Raw genomic sequence first — 18,314 nt, forward strand, 5'->3', positions numbered from 1 at the left:
ATGCCCCTTCCCCCGCAGATGTGGAGCCAGCATCTCAAACCCCCGGTCCTTGTGCACAGTTCTCTGTTAGCCCAAGTGTGCCAATGCCCCCACCCCGAACAGTCTCTACATTGGGGTCTCTGTTAAGATTTTGTCTGGGTAAGGGGCCGGGTTGTAGCACAGCAGGTTAAGCGCCTGTGGCACAAAGCTCAAGGACCAGCGTAAGAATCCCGTTCAAGCTCCCAGTTCCCCACCTGCAGGGGAGTCACTTCACAGGCCGTGAAGGTGAAGGTCTGCAGGTGACTATCTTTCTCTCCCCCTTTCTGTCTTCCCCTCTACTCTCCATTTCTCTCTGTCCTATCCAACAACAATGACAACAATAATAGTAACAACACCACCAATAAACGAGGAAGGGCAACAAAAGGGAAAAATGGCCTCCAGGAGCAGTGGCTCGAACTGGGATCCTTCCGCTGGTCCCTGCGCTTTGCACCACACCCGCTGCGCTACCACCCGCTTACACCCGTTGTAACTCCCCAAGACAGCTTTTATAAAGCCCCCGCCACCCTGGTGTATTTTTAACCTCTCTTTATTTTCCTAATGGTTTATTTTATGTTTTAAATTAATTGATTTATTTATTTTTGCCTCCAGGGTTACCACTGGAGCTTGATGCCTGCACTATGAATCCACTGCTCCTGGTCATTTGTGTTTTGACTTTTTTTTTTTATAGGACTGCGAAATTGAGAAGGGAGGGGAAGAGAGAGAGACAGACAGACAGACAGACAGACATCTGCAGACCTGTTTCACTGCTTGTGAAACTTTCCCCCTGCAGGTGGGTAGCCGGGGCTTAAACCCAGTTCTTTGCATGGGTCCTTGCGCTTCGTAGTATGTATGCTTAACCCAGTGCTCTACTGCCTGGCCCTCTAATGGTTTGTTTTATACGTGTATTTTATTGTTTCAGCTCTTGTGCCTTCACTGCAGGTTATTTGCTTCATCAGTGGAAGGATAACCCCCTTTCTTATTCAACAGGCTTTTCTTGAGAATTGTGTTGTCCGGTTTGGTCTGCTGCCTGTCTCTGTGTTCACCTGCTGCTCTCTGGCCTTTACCTTCACCTCTAATCATCTCTATCATTTTTTTTGACTTGCCCCTTGTCAGCGACATATGATTGGATTTTGAATTTTGTGTTTTGCCAAGCCTCTTTCTATTAAACAAGAGTTAACCCAGTGACATGTATGGGGAGGATAACTGCTGAGTCTGTCAGCTTCCAGATGCTTTGTCAATACACTACACGACTGTTCCAGGCCACAAGATCAAGCTATTGTTTAATTGGATCACAATAAGCATGAATGACAGCTAGCTGTGAATAGTCACACATCATTGCAGTCATCGATTCTACAAATGGTTACAGAATACCTGCTAGATAGCAGCTCCTAGACCAAGCTTGGGGATACAGGCAAGGACTCCATTTCTACCCCATACAGAGGGTCAGACTTGGATTCTAGCTTTTGTTTTGAGATTCGTAATAATGCTTTAACAAAGTGGGGGAGAGGCATACATTTTAATTTTTCACTGGACCCGCAAATTATGTGACTGGGCCTATCTATAAGAACATAAATTCTTCCAGGGCCAAGTGTGGCGCACCTGGTTGAGCGTACGTGTTATAATGCACAAGGGCCCAGGTTTGAGCCCCCAGTCCCCATCTGCAAGGGGAAAGTTTTGTGAGTGGTGGGTGAAACAGGGCTGCAGGTGTCTCTGTGTCTCTCTGTTTCACCGCCTTCCCTCTCAATTTCTGACTGTCTCTATCCGATAAATAATAAAGATAATTTTTTTAAAATTTTTTTTAATATTTATTTTATTTATTTATTCCCTTTTGTTGCCCTTGTTGTTTTATTGTTGTAGTTATTATTGTTGTTGTAGTTGTTGGATAGGACAGAGAGAAATGGAGAGAGGAGGGGAAGACAGAGAGGAGGAGAGAAAGATAGACACCTGCAGATCTGCTTCACCACCTGTGAAGCGACTCCCCTGCAGGTGGGGAGCCGGGGTTCGAACCGGGATCCTTACGCCAGTCCTTGTGCTTTGCGCCACCTGCGCTTAACCCGCTGCGCTACAGCCCGACTCCCAATAAAGATAATTTTTAAAAATTAACATAAATTATTGTGAGAGGAAACAAAATTTTAATGTGGCATGATATTAAATAGGCTCCTCACCATTCTGGCAAGTCTTCTGGACATGGGTGATGCCTGGGATGAGTCATGTGAGAGGTAAGATTCAGCCTGACCTAGAGGAGGGGGTGAGGGAGAGACAGGAAAGGGAGGTACAGTTTCAGTCTTCACATAGCCTGTGACCAGAGCAGAACTTGAGTATCCCTGAGCAAGACTAATGGAAGGCACAAAGCTCAGATGAATTATAACCTAAAGTAGGAGAAATATGAAAAAAAAAATCCCAAATATCTCTACCAGAGGCGAAACTGACTGTCTGCATTTTAAGTCTTTTTTGGCCTCCAGTGTTACCTCTAGAACTTGGTACCAGCACTAGGAATCTACCACTTCCACTGTCTATCCCCCCCCTTTTTAAATTTTTTATCTTTATTTAAAAATTTTATCTTTATTTATTCGGTAGAGACAGAGAAATTGAAAGGAATGGGGGGGGGGGACCTGCAGCACTGCTTCACCACTTGCAAAGCTTTCCCCCTAAAGGTGGGGTCTGAGGCTTAAACCTGGGTCCTTGTGCACTGTAACATGTGCGTTCAAACACGTGCACCATAACCCCAGCCCCTTTTTTCCCCTTGTATTGAATAGGACAGAGAGAAATTGAGAGAGAAGGGGGAGATATATAGACAGACAGACAGACACACACACACACCTGCAGACCTGCTTCACCACTTGTGAGGCACCCCCCCCCTTGCAGGTGGGGAGCAAAGATTTGAACCTGAATCCTGGCAGTGGGTCCTTGGCTTAGTACTATGTGTGTTTAGCCAGGTATGCCACAGTCCAGTCCCCTGCATTTTATGTCTTAATGGCAGTTCTTTTCTAGAGTTGACCAATAGTTGATGTCAAGTCTTACACCAGTGAGATGGACTCTGGGGTGAGAACTACAAATGAAAATTACTGGGGGTCTAGGCTGCCAACATAATATGCCTCACTGTACCCTGAGTTAATGGGAAACCATCTTTCTAAAACATAAAACCTACCACAGCATTGCCTCACATTTGGGAGTGATCATGAAGCTTAAAGGAATGAAGGAGGAAGTGGGACTGAGCCAAACAGAAGGCTTTGGGTGGTTACCCAGGTGACTTGGCCTTGGCAGTGAGGTCATAATGCGGGAGAGAGACTCCATAGCAAACGTCACTCAGCTGGCTTGTCAGAGGGCCGAGTCACTGGGACGTAAGGGATGCAGGGCCCCGGTGAAGTCAAGACATGTTCCGTTTGAAGTGAGGCATGCGTGGAGATGTCTAGCAAGCAGGAGTGTGAGGAGTTTAGCAGATTGAAGAGATGCCAGTTAAAACCGTGGGCTCTAGCCACTGGGTTCATTCTATTCCGGGGAGTGGGTGAGTGTGGAGATGTGGTCTTAGATAGTGCTGGCTTTGAACAGTAGGCAGAGGCGAAGCAAGAGTCTGCAGAGGGGTGAAATTAGAGGACTCATAGGCAAAGGGAAGTCAGCATTTTAGAAGACAAAAAACCTTATGGAAGCCAGAGGAAGAAGAGCGTTTCAGAAACAACAAAGTCAGATACATGAAGTCTGGACTGAGATCACAGATGACCTTGAGAAAAGAGGAGAGGTCTTGGAACTTTGGGGAAAGTCATTTCAGTGGAACAGACACTGGGTGGTTTGCAGAGGAAGTGTTCAGGAAGGAAGTTAGAACTGAGTGTAAGCCTTAAGACTGCTGCTTAAGAAACAGGTATGATAGCTACCTTCTCTCATTTCTGTACTTGATGCTTTAGAATTGGCCTGAAGAAATTGGTGACCCTGGAAAAATCTGGTAATTTCCCATGATAGTGAACAGCATACCAATGAGAATTATAACCCACCAACCAACCCCTTTAACAGGCTGTCACCTTAAAAATCACCAGTCCTCTGCCCTGCTCACCCAAGGACCGGGTACCAGACAGCTGTAAAGAGCCTCTCAACCAAGAACACGCTGAGACTACCCAACCAACTCAGCCTTAACTGCCTCCCCATCTTGCCCATGGAGACCACAGTGAACACTCTCACCCATCTTTATTCTGAATGCAGCCTCCTGATCTGCCCTGCCGCTTCAACTTTTTTTTTTCTGCAGGGTCCTTACTGGGGCTTGGTGCCGGCACTATGAATCCACTGCCCTTGACAGCTGTTTTTCCATTTTATTATACAGGACAGAGACAAACCAAGAGAAGAGGGGGAAATAGAAAGGGAGAGAAAAAGAGAGACACCTGTAGACCTGCTTCACCATTTGTGAAGTTTCCCACCTACAGGTGGGAAGCCAGGGTCTCGAACCCAGATTCTCGGCATGAGTCCTTACTCTTGGTACTACGTGCACTTACCCAAGTGTGCCACCCACCACCCAGCCCCCACTTCTTTACAACCCCCCTCCAGGAAAAAAAAAGAATTCTCTGAATCCTCTCACTCTTCTGAGCTTCAATTCTCAATACAAATCCAGGCACACAGATCCAAGACCCACGGGTGCAGAACCCAGCTTCCTTTAAAGTTGTGTGATGTCACTGCAGAAACATAGTCTTTACTCTGCTTTCCCCTCCCAGTCCTGCCTTAAAGTCCACGTCTCTAGTTCTCTCTTCTTCACAGTGTCTTCATGGCAGTCTGCACCTCATGACACCTTGTGTATGTGGAATCATTAAACATTTTAGTAAGAGTAAATCAACTGGACCTCTTAATTGCCAGATAGACTTTCCTTTTCTTTCTTCCTTCCTTTTTTTTCATTTCTTTGCTGAGAGATTAATAGTTTACAGTCGACAGTAAAATACGATAGTTTGTACATGCATAACATTTCCCAGTTTTCCACATGACAGTTCAACCCCCACTAGGTCCTCCTCTGCCATCATGTTCCAGGACCTAAATACCCCACCTACCCCAGTGTCTTTTACTTTGGTGCAAGACACCAACTCCAGTCCAAGTTCTGCTTAGTGTTTTCCCTTCTGATCTTTTCAACTTCTGCCTGTGAGATCATTCCATATTCATCCTTCTCTTTCTGGCTGATCTCACTTCATATGATTCCTTCAAGCTACATCCAAGATGGGGTGAAGGAAATGAAGCCACCATTTTTAATAGCTGAGTAGTATTCCATTGTGTATCTAGACCACAACTTGCTCAGCCACTCATCTGTTGTTGGACACCTGGGTTGCTACCAGGTTTTGGCTGTTACAAATTGTGCCGCTGTGAGCATAGGTATACACAGATATTTTTGGATGGTGTGTTGGGTTTCTTAGGATATGTCCCTAGGAGAGGAATTGCGGGGTCATAGGGTAGGTTCTCTTCTAGCCTTCCAGATAGACTTTCCCAGTGTGTCTAGTATGGAAGCCCTGTCATGTTGAGTCAGAGATAAGAATCCTTGAATCTGATGCCTGAGAAGGGAAGAGTCAGGACACAGGTTCTTCAAAAGATGCTCTGCCCATGGAGGGTTCAGAGTTCCCAGGTGGTTGGTTGGCAGAGCTGAGAGTCACAGTCCTGGAGTCCCTCGTCATTGTCTGCTCTGGCTTTCTCAACAAAAAGAAAGAGGCAGGTTGCTTGACAGAACGGCTGCCCACTCAACATGTTCTGGTAGCTTTGAAGCCTGCTTGTTCATCCACAAATTAATTCCCCCTGTGTCGAAAAATCCAGTCCCACCCCTAATCTGCTGCCTCAGCAAAGGTCACTTGAATAATGGTTAATGCGCACTCAATTCCAGAGGCCTTTGCTGTGCCACTCAGAGATGAGTTCTTCTTATCATTGCTTAGAAAATGTGCCAGTGAGACCTTTCTAATCTCAAAGAGTTTTCTAGTTTATCCATGCAAGGGTTTGTCATCTAGAGGGATTCTAAGGAGGCTGAGGTACAGCAGCTGAGCAGTAGAACTCCTTACCTTGCATGTGATACAGGTTAGATCCCTGATACCAGATGAGATCAGCACAGAGAATGCCATAGCCTGTGAAGCGATGGCTTTCTCCCTCCTTGCTCTCTCCCTCTCTCTGTCATCTTCTCTCACTCTAGAAATGGGGGGGGGGGGGAGCTGCACCAGAGTGCAGAGTGTTGACTAGTGATAAATTATATGAGACTCTGAATTCAGTCTCTAGCATAGCATAACAAACAAACAAACAAAGAGGAATTATGGGGCTGGAGGTATGGTGTAGTGTGTGTTATGCAACGTGATTTCTGAGTTTAGTGGTATCGGTATAGTATAGTAGCCAGGAACTGTATATAGTACAGAATCCCAGACATTCCCTGTGATATCTCAGACCCAGTTTGTGGGCTCTGAGTCACACATTCCTGGCATATAACTAAACTGATACATTAGAGGGCTTCAGTGGGTTTATGTGAGGAAAGAGGAAGGGAGGGGGTGGGAAGGAGAAGGAAGGACAAAAAAAGATAAAGAAGGGGAAAAGAGAGGAAGGGAGAGAGAGAGGAAGGGAGGAAGGAAGAAAAGGAAGGAAGGGAGGGAGGGAGGAAGGAAGGAAGGAGGGTAGGGGAAGGGAATGGGAAAGGGAAAGGGAAAGGAACCCATTACCTGGTACACTGGTAAATAATTGAACAATTACTGTGTTAAGAAGACAAGCAAGGGCTGGGGAGATAGCATAATGGTTATGCAACAGACTCTCATGCCTGCAGCTCCAAAGTCCCAAGTTCAGTCCCCCAAAGTGTGCTGAACAGTGCTCTGGTGTTTCTCTCTCTCTCTCTCTCTCTCTGTGTGTGTGTGTGTGTGTGTGTGTGTGTGTGTGTGTGTGCATCTCACTCAAACATAAAATATATAAAATATTTTTAAAAGGTCAGGCAGATGGTTTCCATTTCTAGGAGTTTGAGAGAAAATGGGGAATAGCAGTTGGCTAGAATTTGATACCTCTGGACCCTGGACCTCTCACTAACTATAACTCACAGCTTTGCCTTTTAAATTAGACTTGATTATTGTAGTTTCCTTGAAGATCTTAAAGCCTGTGGGTGTTGTATGCTTTCTATCTGTTGTTATTAGATGTGTAGGGACTGAGTGTTTCATCCAAGGTGAGAAAGTTAAGGTTTCAAGAGCACAGAGGGCCCGGAGAGTTAAGTGGTCATTGCCCTTTTCCATTATTTCTGTATCCACCTGGTTTCTTTCTTTTTTTCTTTTTGCCTCCAGAGTTATTGGTGGGGCTCGTTGCCTGTACTACGAATCCACTGCTCACCGCTCCTGGAGGCCATTTTCCCCATTTTGTTGCCCTTGTTGTTACTGCTGCTGTTGTTGAATAGGACAGAGAGGAATTGAGAGAGGAGGGGAAGACAGAGAGGGGGAGAGAAAGAAAGATACCTGCAGACCTGCTTCACCACTTGTGAAGCCACTCCCCTGAAGGTGGGTAGCCGGGGGCTTTGAACCAGAATCCTTATGCTGGTCCTTGCACTTCACACCACATGCACTTAACTTGGTGTGTTACCACCACCCCCCCCCAGATACTTTTTTTAAGGGAATTCCTTTTATTATTATTAAATTTTATTTATAAAATGGAAACATTGACAAGACCATAGGATAAGAGGGGTACATTTCCACACATTGCCCACCCCCAGAGCTCCATATCCTATCCCCTCCCTTGATAGGTTTCCTATTCTTTTTTTAATCAATTAATTTATTCATTTTCCCTTTTGTTGCCCTTGTTATTGTTTTTATTGTTGTTGTAGTTATTATTGTTATTGTTATTGATATCATTGTTGTTGGATAGGACAGAAAGAAATGGAGAGAGATGGGGAAGACAGAGGGGGGAGAAAGAGAGACACTGGCAAACCTGCTTCACCGATTGTGAAGTGACTCCGCTGCAAGTGGGGAGTCGGGGGCTTAAACTCTTGCACTTTGTGCCACATGTGCTTAACCCGCTGCGTGACTGCCGACTCCCTGCTTCCCTATTCTTTATCCCTCTGGGAGTATGGACCCAGTGTCAATATGGGGTGCAGAAGGTGGAAGGTCTGGTTTCTGTAATTGCTTCCCCGATGAACATGGGTGTTGACAGGTTGGCCCATATTCCCAGTCTGTCTCTGGAAGAGAGAGCTCTTCCCCTAGTGGGGCAGGGATCCGGAGGAGCGGGGCTCCATGAAACATGGTGGGGTCCTCTGCCCAAGGAAGTCAGGTTAGCATCATGGTAGCATCTGGAGCCTGGTGGCTTTCAGGTGAGCTGTCCTGCCCTCTTCCGTCTACAGGGGGCTGTTCTTCACCAGCCGCTGCTGGCTTGTCCCAACCGCCACCATCTTCTCTCCAGAGGCCTCCAGGCAGTCCCTGACCTCAGGAAGCAGCCCCCAGGGCACTGAAGCAGGAGGTGCGGAGTCCTGTTCCTCTGAAGACCCCCAGATTCTTAACATGAGATGAACCAGCCATAATAAAGCCTGCAGTCACCTACACTGGCCCCACCACATTTGTAACCATTTTGATTTTATCTGCCAATTCCAATTCCTTTTGGCGTGAGTTTAGCCCACCATTCCCTAAACTGCTTGAAGCCATTACTGACCAGATGCATCTTGAAGCAGTCCAAATATTTCAGCAGATGGAAGCCATCAGTGAGTCTGAGATGCTGTAAGCCGAGGCTTGCTGTGGCAGTGTGGGAGCTCAGACAAGTCACAGCTTCTCTGCAAATCAAACCTTTTCTCAGAGTAGGAGGTAGACCTGCTGACTCATTCAGCTCTCTTGGCCCAAGCTTTTGTGCATCAGAGAAGACCAGACCGCCTAGCCTGCATGTTAGAAATGTGATCCAGGCTGACTCTCAGAAAGTTTTAAGTGGAGAATCAGATATACCTTTCTGTTCCTAAGCAGATGGCCCCATGATCCACATGGAAGATTCTGTGTCTGCTGTACAAGCCTGGGAATAGACATGTGCCTCTAAAACCTATTAATGTGGTCCGGGAGGTGGCACAGTGGATAAAGCATTGGACTCTCAAGCATGAGGTCCTTAGTTTGGTCCCCAGCAGCACATGTACCAGAGTGATGCCTGGTTCTTTCTCTCTCTCCTCCTCCTATCTTTCGCATAAATAAATAAATAAAATCTTTATTAAAAATCTATTGAAAAGCCACAGGAATAAAGATAATTTGATTCTAGTAAATGAACAGATCTTTGGAACAATTTTTTAGAAAAGAGTCCAATGCCAGACCCCAGCTGGTATTGGGGAGTTTTTTTTAGGTGAAATAAGTGATATTTCAATGCTTTAAAGACTATGTAAGGACCTCTTTCATTTGTTCCCTTGGGAGGGAGAGTAGATCAAGGATGTAGCAATCTTACTGAAAGAAGAGGTGGAGTTCATTGCTTCTGCTACTTTGTTTTTTCTTCTTTCACTCCCCCCCATTTTGTCTGACTAAGTGTTGAAAGGGTATGTCTGTATGCATCTCTGTCTCAGTCAACAGCTACAGCTCTGAACACAGAGGTTTAGAATATAGCATTCTTGCTTCGGGCAGACTACAGGATTAAATAGCAGAGCAGTATGGGCTTTATGGAGATTGCAGGTTCTTTGTCACAAATCAATAAAAAAAATAATCAAGATTATTCATTGATTTGAAGGAATTAAGATAGTTCTCAGAAGGGGCCAGGTGGTGATGCATCTAGTTGAGCACACATGTTACAATGTGCGAGGACCCGGGTTTGAGCCCCTGGCCCCCCACCTGCAGGGGGGAAGCTTCATGAGTGTTGAAGCAGGGCTGCCGGTGTCCTTCTGGCTCTCTCCCTCTCAGTCTCTCACTACCTTCTTGATTTCTGGATGTCTCTATCTGATAAAGATAATAAAAGATTTTTTAAAAGATTTAAATATATGTATTTATCAGCAAACTCAGGTATTCTTCACTGCCAGAAGCTACCTCCAGATGTTTTACTTTATTTATTTATAAAATGGAAACACTAACAAGACCATAGGATAAGAGGCGTATAATTCCCACCACCAGAACTCCATATCCCATCCCCTCCCCTGATAGCTTTCCCATTCTTTAACCCCGTGAGAGTATGGACACAGGGTCATTATGGGGTGCAGAAGGTGGAAGGTCTGGCTTCTGTAATTGCTTCCCCGCTGAACATGGGTGTTGACAGGTTGATCCATACTCCCAGTCTGTCTCTCTCTTTCCCTACTGGGGCAGGGATCTGGGGAGGTGGGTCTCCAGGATACACTGGTGGAGTCATCTGCTCAGGGAAGTCAGGTTGGCATCATGGTAGCATCTGGAACCTGGTGGCTGAGTAATGATGTTGAAAGGTTGACATTCCACACCTGACGTCTCTGGACACAGTCCGAAGTGAAGCATGCTGAGGTAGTACTCATTGTACTTAATAGGTTGGGATCAGCAGATGCACTTTCATTTGGTACGAATTGAGAGAAGCATGCTGGAAAGTGAGCCCCACCCTAGAGGTTCCAGGAGTGGGGGAAATATGGGCTTTATAGAGGAAGCAGGAGGTTCCTGCTGTCTTAGGGTTTAAGAAGACAATAGATAGTTATTGCTGTAATCAAATTATTTGGCAATTGGGTTAACTTTGAAAATCCCATTGTTAGGATTTGCTGTATCATACATGACCTCATAATTTGTCCTCTGATGTTATTTTTTTTATCTTTTTATTTTCAATATTTAATCCTTTTTGTTGCCCTGGTTGTTTTATTATTGTAGTTATTGTTGTTGTTATTGATGTCATTATTGTTGGAAAGGATAGAGAGAAATGGAGAGAGGAGGGGAAGACAGAGAGGTGATGAGAGGTGAATCGACTCCCCTGCAGGTGGGGAGCCAGGAGCTCCAACCAGGATCCTTATGCCAAGTCCTTGTGCTTTGCACCACCTGCGCTTAACCCGCTGTACCACCACTCGACTCCCTGATATCTGTATTTTATAAAGGAACACCTATGCACATTCTCTCCTTCTTCCCAGATCATTTTCACTGCTTCCTGCAGTCTTTATAAACTGAAGTGTATTTTATTTGCTCACTGTAAGTGCTTTCAGATACTTAGGCATAATTTCTTCCCTTGTTGGCAGTCTTAGAAAATCTGAAGGAAGCATCATCTATCGTTGTCAATATAGCCTCATGGCCCCCACGTGAGATACGTCAGCAAGGGGTGGAAAAGTAATAGCAGGCAACTCACTGGGCAGGCTGGGTTTCAAACCATACCTCTTTCTGGAAAAAAATAATAAATCAGTTTAGGCATTTGCCTCTACTTGATATCCAGCTCATCTTTGTTTAGCTAACTGTTGGGCCAACATATGAAGAAAACCCCAGCAAGCTAATAGATGAATGAACAACAAAAACAAAGAACAAAAACATGAGTAGTTCTCAGATTAATTAAACAGACAGCTCTTATAGGAGCAAAACAATGCTCAGATTTTCTCATGATAAATAGAAAATGAAACTTTAGGGGCATACCAGTATTCACCTATATACTAGCAAGCCCTCCCTGCCAACCAAAAAAAGTAACAGCATAAAGATTTTAAAAAAGAAATAGCAGGCAAAAAGAAAGGGAGTGATACTGCATTCAGCATTGGCCAGATATGTAGCATTTGTTTTTTCAGAATGCCTCTCTCATAGTTTTGTTCAGAGAGTTTGAAAGAACTTGCTTTATGGCATTCAACAAATGGCAAATATTATTAATTACATGACAACTCCAAGAACACCAATGTAGTCTTTTAAATGTAAACAATGAAATGTTTACAATAGCTTTCACTATAATAGCTTTTACAATAAAAAATAAAAATTAATAAAAAAAATATATAAAATTTATAGTAGCTAAATAGAGCCAGGTTCTTGGCCTTTTAATTTTCACAGTAATGCATTGTGGATATATTTTAACTAAGTTTAAAACTGATATTAAAACTCACCAGACCATCTTGTTCCAACAACCAACTTGGAACTTAAAAGGTTATCTTTGTGGCTCAGTACTGGCACTATGAATCCACCACTCCCAGAGGCCGTGTTTTTTCCTGCCTGCCCCCCCCCCTTTATTTTATCTGATAGGACACCAGAGGCCGTGTTTTTTCCTGCCCCCCCCCTTTATTTTATCTGATAGGACACCAGAGGCCGTGTTTTTTCCTGCCCCCCCCCTTTATTTTATCTGATAGGACACCAGAGGCCGTGTTTTTTCCTGCCCCCCCCCTTTATTTTATCTGATAGGACACCAGAGGCCGTGTTTTTTCCTGCCTGCCCCCCCCCTTTATTTTATCTGATAGGACACCAGAGGCCGTGTTTTTTCCTGCCCCCCCCCTTTATTTTATCTGATAGGACACCAGAGGCCGTGTTTTTTCCTGCCCCCCCTTTATTTTATCTGATAGGACACCAGAGGCCGTGTTTTTTCCTGCCCCCCCTTTATTTTATCTGATAGGACACCAGAGGTCGTGTTTTTTCCTGCCCCCCCCCTTTATTTTATCTGATAGGACACCAGAGGCCGTGTTTTTTCCTGCCCCCCCCTTTATTTTATCTGATAGGACACCAGAGGCCGTGTTTTTTCCTGCCCCCCCCCCTTTATTTTATCTGATAGGACACCAGAGGCCGTGTTTTTTCCTGCCCCCCCCTTTATTTTATCTGATAGGACACCAGAGGCCGTGTTTTTTCCTGCCCCCCCCCCTTTATTTTATCTGATAGGACAGAGAGAAATTGAGAAGGGAGGACAGGGAGAGAAAGAGGTAGATACCTGCAGGTCTGCTTCACCATTTGAGAAGCTTCCCTTTGCTTCAGGCGAGGAGCAGTGGCTTGAACCTGGGTCCCTGCATTAACAGTGTGTGTACTCAACCAAGTCGTCCTCTGCCCAGCCCGCCCCCCCCCCCCCGCCTGCTGGGGGATAGGGCTTGAACCTGGGTCTTTGTGAGTAGTGATGTGTGTGCTCTACTGGGGGAATCACCACCCAGGATTGAATATGAAGAAAGAAGATGGATATACAGTTTGTCAGGACATGAGAGGTGAGACAGCATCCACTGTAACTTGTATCCCTGAAAACAGAGTGGGAGGAAGCTGTGATCAATTCTTATTCTTATTCAACCAAGTTGGTTGTTGGAGAGAGGTGAGATGCAGAAAGATAAACTCATGTCTGTGAGGTCTCAGACTGAATGGTACAATCGAGAAAAGAATCCGGATGTGCTGTGTGTCCTTCGTTATCCTAATGCCAGCTTGGCTTGGAGTACAGACTGCCGCAGCTCGCAGAAGCACGGCCACTTTCCAGATAAACAGTGAAATGACCTCACTTCAACTTGATTCTGACAAATAGAAGAATGAAGTTCCAATCAACTTTGTAAATGAGGCAAATGAAAAAAGAGAAAAAAAACATTCAAATGACATTTATCCTGCCTCCACAAAGCTGAAGCTGTAAGAAACCGTTTCATTCCCACCCTCCAGGTTTGACAACTGTCCTGTCGCATGTGAGCTGAACTGTCTGCACCACTTGGAAAAGACCGTATCAGTGTGAGAATGGAGCTGAGAGCCAGGGAGATCACTTGGGAAAGTGAGAAGTTTAGAGCACGCTCAGTGCCAGTGACCTCAGCCCTGGAGAGGACTCCTTGAGGACTAGATAGGGACAACTGTACAGGTCAGGCCAAGGCCAGAGGCACCACTGTAGCCAGACCCACTCTGTGGGACCAGGGAAAGGATCACAGTAGGATGAACTAAGCAGAGTACTCACTGGGCACAAAGGGTAAGAAAGGCTGGGTGGTGGCGCAACTGGTTGAGCGCATGTGTTAGAATGTGCAAGGACCCAGGTTCCAGCCCCCAGTCCCCACCTACAAGGGAAAAGCTTTACAAGTGGGGAAGCAAGGCTTCAGGTGTCTCTCTGTCTATCTCTCCCTCCTTTCTCGATTTCTGGCTGTCTCTATCCAATAAATAAAGATAATTTAAAAAGTAAAACTATGTATTTTTTTAAAAAGTGTCACAAAACCAGTAGCCTAGCTAACTGTCTTAATGCTGTATCTTTAAACTTTGAAGTTAATGTAGGCCCAGGGAGGTAGGTCTGCCTGTTTAAGCACCAACTTGTATGCCTGAGACCCCAGACATTACAGGTTCAATACCCAGCACTATCCTACTACATTAGGGAAACGTGTCATTCTTTAATATAGAGAGGAGACTTAGAAGGCCCAGTCTTTATTTAAAATGTGTATATTTAAGGAAGGAGCGATAGCTCACTGGGTAGCACTGTCTATTCCAGAGCTGAGTGGAACTTTAATCTGTCTCCTCTCTCAAAACCAAGGAATAAATGAATCTGAAAAAAATGTTTTTTAGATTTTTATTTGTTTATTAATGAGAAAGATAGGAGGAGAGAGAAAGAACCAGACAATGGGAGTTGGGTGGTAGCGCAGCAGGTTAAGCTCACGTGGTGCCAAGCGCAAGGACTGGCATAAGCATCCCAGTTCGAGCCCCCGGCTCCCCACCTGCAGGGGAGTCGTTTCACAAGTGGTGAAGCAGGTCTGCAGGTGTCTATCTTTCTCTCCCCCTCTCTGTCTTCCCCCTCCTCTCTCAATTTCTCTCTGTCCTATCCAACAACAATGACATAAATAACCACAGTAATAACTACCACAACAATAAAAAAAACAAGGGCAACAACAGGGAAAATAAATTTAAAAATTTAAAAATAAATAAATAACCAGACATCACTCTGGCACATGTGCTGCCAGGGATCAAACTCAGGACCTCATGCTTGAGAGTCTAAAGCTTTATCACTGTGCCACCTCCCAGACGACTGAAAGAAAAAAAAATTCTTAAAGAACTAGGCCTACAATTTTTATTTTTTTAAATATTTCTTTTTTTAATCTTCTTTCAATTTTGTATTTATTATTGGAGAGAGACAGAGAAAATAGGGGAGGTAAGAGAGAGAGAGACAGAGAAGACATCTGCAACCCTGCTTTACCACTCGTGAAGCTTTCCCCCTGCAGGTGGGGACCAGGGGCTTGAACCTGGGTCCTTGTGCACATTAATGTGAGTTCTTAACCAGGTGTGCCACCTGGCCCCCTACTTTATGTTTTTTAAATGGAACCAGGGCCTCACGTGTGTGATATCACCACTCCAGGCCTTTTTTTTTCAACCAGAGGAACAAAGCAAGGGTATGACACCCCCAATATCAAAGCTTCCTCACAACCTCCCATGTCATCCCAAGGCTCTAACTTGGGCACACAGTCCACCCAATGAACTATTGCTCCATGCCCAGATAGACGAATGTTAAATAAAGACTGGGTCTGCTAAATCGCCTTTCTCTATTTTTTTTCTAGAATATTAAAATAACTCAAAAATATTGAGAAGTGAATATATTACTCTCACAACATAATTTTGCACCAAAATTGTTTTTTAGATATAAATATAGCTTACTGTAATTTTATTTTCCCAACCTCAATAGAAGAAACACACACAGGAGTCGGGTGGTAGTGCAGCAGGTTAAGTGCAGGTGGCACAAAGCGCAAGAACCGGCATAAGGATCCCAGTTTGAGCCCCTGGCTCCCCACCTGCAGGGGAGTCGCTTCACAGGCGGTGAAGCAGGTCTGTAGGTGTCTGTCTTTCTCTCCCCCTCTCTGTCTTCCCCTCCTCTCTCCATTTCTCTATGTCCTATCCAACAATGATGACATAAATAACAACTACAACAATAAAACAACAAGGGCAACAAAAAGGAATAAATATTAAAAAAATATATATTAAAAAGAAGAAACACACACATCAGTGTTTTCAGTATCTGCCCCGTTGTTACCTCATTTTCGATCGAGAGTGACAGTAAAGGAGAGAAGTAACTCTGAAAATAAATGAATCAATTATAAGCATATGAATCATTAGATGAGAAGATTATTAATTATGGTGAGAAAAAACGTGCCTCAGATAGGATTTAAGTCAGCTGTAGCACACAGGACTTCTCAGTGAGAGGTTCCAGGTTCAGGCCATAGGGCCGCCACTGGCCAGAGTAGAGCCATGCTCTGGTCAAAGCAATAACCAATCAACTAATTAAAATTACAAATGTTCTTGTTTCACATTGAGATGTAAATGTGAAAATAAATAAAAGGCCTTCAAGCTTGAATTTTTATTTTTCTGTGGTTATACCTAATATACAAAAAGCAGTCAGCGGTTGGCTCTTAAATAGTCTGATGATCTAAGTATTATAAGCATTTCTTCTGCTTTAAGCATCACACAGTATCAGTAATTTGTAATAGAAATCACTGATACATTGGGATCTTCTGAAGTTATTTGTTGCGAATTTTCCTTAGCACCGTCTTATCCAAATTTGTCAATATTTTTAAGGAAGCTGTTAACACCAGTTCCTCTGTTGTCCTATGAGCATGTTTTCAATAAGTTGAATGGAATTTAAAAAGTATTTAGTCGGGCGGTAGCGCAGTTGGTTAAGCGCATGTGGCGCAAAGCTCAAGAACTGGCATAAGGATCCCAGTTCAAGCCCTGGGCTCTGCTGTGTAGCAGCCCCAGGAGAACTCATTTATTTTGTGGCAGCCAAAATGGCGGTGTAGGAATTCTGTGACTCAGCCTCAGAAACTCCAAGGCATTACTTCTGCCATATTGGAATGGACAAGTCAGTCACTAAAACCAATGCATATTCAAGGGGACAGGAAACTTAGACTCCACCTTTCAAAAGGAAGAATATCAAAGAATCAGAACCATTCAGCTGCTCATCTCAGTGGAAAAAAGACACTTCTCAGACTCCAAAGCATGAAAACATTACCAATCTGAGTGTCAGTTGTAGATACCAGCAAACCATAGACTCATGGGGACAGTACACAAGTACAGTATATATATATATATATATATAAATATATATATGTATATATATATATATATATAATTATGAGAGAGAGACCAGGGAAAGGGGAGGAGGTGGAACCAGAGCTTTAGTCTAGCACATGGAATACTGGGGATTGAACTCAGGACCTCATGCTTGAGAACCTAATTTTCTATCCACTGCACCCGCCACCTGGGCCATACATAACTCCTGGAGTATGAAGCGACAGAAGAGTGCAGTGTTCTCCTTCAGAAATGGAGCTTTTAGAGATTTCTCTTTCAAGTGCCCTCCCCTCCTTGCCTCTCCCCATAGTCAGATTCTGTGTTGGTAGGAGTCAGCGTTCCTGGGTCGGTCTGAACCATTTTTTGTCTTTTTCCAGAGTGCTGCTCAGCTCTCATTTATGGTGATGCAGGGAATTGAACCTGGAAACATTGGTGCCTCAAGCATGAAAGCCTCTTTGCATAACTACTATTCTGTTTTCCCAGCCTGCTCTGGTTAGGGGGTGGTGCCACAGTCTGAAGGTGTCATGATCCCACGGCATAGTCAGCTGTGGGCAGGGCAGGTTTCTGTTGCTGTGAGGATGGTCAGCAGCAGAGCTGCTCTGGAGCAGGACTGGGTCAAGATATCCTCTCTGTCACTGCTATTGTTCTTTTCTGCCTCCAGGGTTATTGCTGGGGCTCGCGCCAGCACCGTAAATCCACTCCTCCTGGAGGCCATTTTTTTCCCCTTTTGTTGCCCGTTTATTTTATCGTTGTTGTAGTTATTATTGTTGTTTTTATTGCTGTCGATGTTGTTGGACAGGACAGAGAAGTGGAGAGAGCTGGGGAAGACAGAGAGGGGGAGAGAAAGATAGACACCTGCAGACCTGTCCACCGCCTGTGAAGCAACTCCCCTGCAGGTGGGGAGCCGGGGGCTCAAACCGGGATCCTTAGGCCAGTCCTTGCGCTTTGCACTGTTCTGTTCTTTTAAAGTGAGGGGTGTCTGCTAGCATAAGCCTGAACGGATTGTTCCTGGAGTCACGCAACTTCAGAAACTTTTCCATGTGCCTGTAATCTCAGTGACTTACCCGCCCATGTTTGCAGCTTGGGCCAATGTCCCTGCTCTTCTCAGACCCTAACCAAGTCTCTTCCACTCTCCAAGGGGCCATTCTGCGGTGCTCTCTAAATCTGGCGTCTTGATTTTCCTAGCTACACAGAGCTCCAGTCATCTGAAGAGGAAGGAGGTTCTGTGCTTGGTCAGTGCATTGGTAGAAAGAGCAGGATGGAGCACTGGGACTGGTGGTGGGTGACACAGAGGAGGAGAGCCAGGCAGAGTCATCAGAAGCTTGTGCACACTGTTTCCCTACCGTTACTTTGCTCTCTGGGTCTTTGCCAGGTGACTAGGAGAGCAGGGACTATTTGGGGCCTGATGCAGGAGCAGCAGTGATGCCCCAGGGCATCGTGGGTAGGGATGGATTTGACTGGATTCAGAGAAAGTGAATGCAGTGAGATGAGGGAATACAG

At 44.9% G+C, this 18,314-nt stretch overlaps 1 protein-coding gene and 1 long non-coding RNA gene across 6 annotated transcripts in view; both read left to right on the plus strand.

The window, feature by feature from the left end:
- The window catches only part of MYRIP (myosin VIIA and Rab interacting protein), a 347,454-nt gene that overhangs the window by 197,737 nt on the left and 131,403 nt on the right, over nt 1-18,314 (plus strand). The window lies entirely within an intron of this gene.
- Nucleotides 3,350-4,827, plus strand: LOC132535232 (uncharacterized). The gene is made up of 2 exons (XR_009547006.1): nt 3,350-3,874; nt 4,613-4,827. It is a non-coding gene; the product is annotated as an uncharacterized LOC132535232 (long non-coding RNA).

This window comes from Erinaceus europaeus, chromosome 21, assembly GCF_950295315.1.
Source record: "Erinaceus europaeus chromosome 21, mEriEur2.1, whole genome shotgun sequence".
In the NCBI taxonomy this organism is placed as follows: Eukaryota; Metazoa; Chordata; class Mammalia; order Eulipotyphla; family Erinaceidae; genus Erinaceus; species Erinaceus europaeus.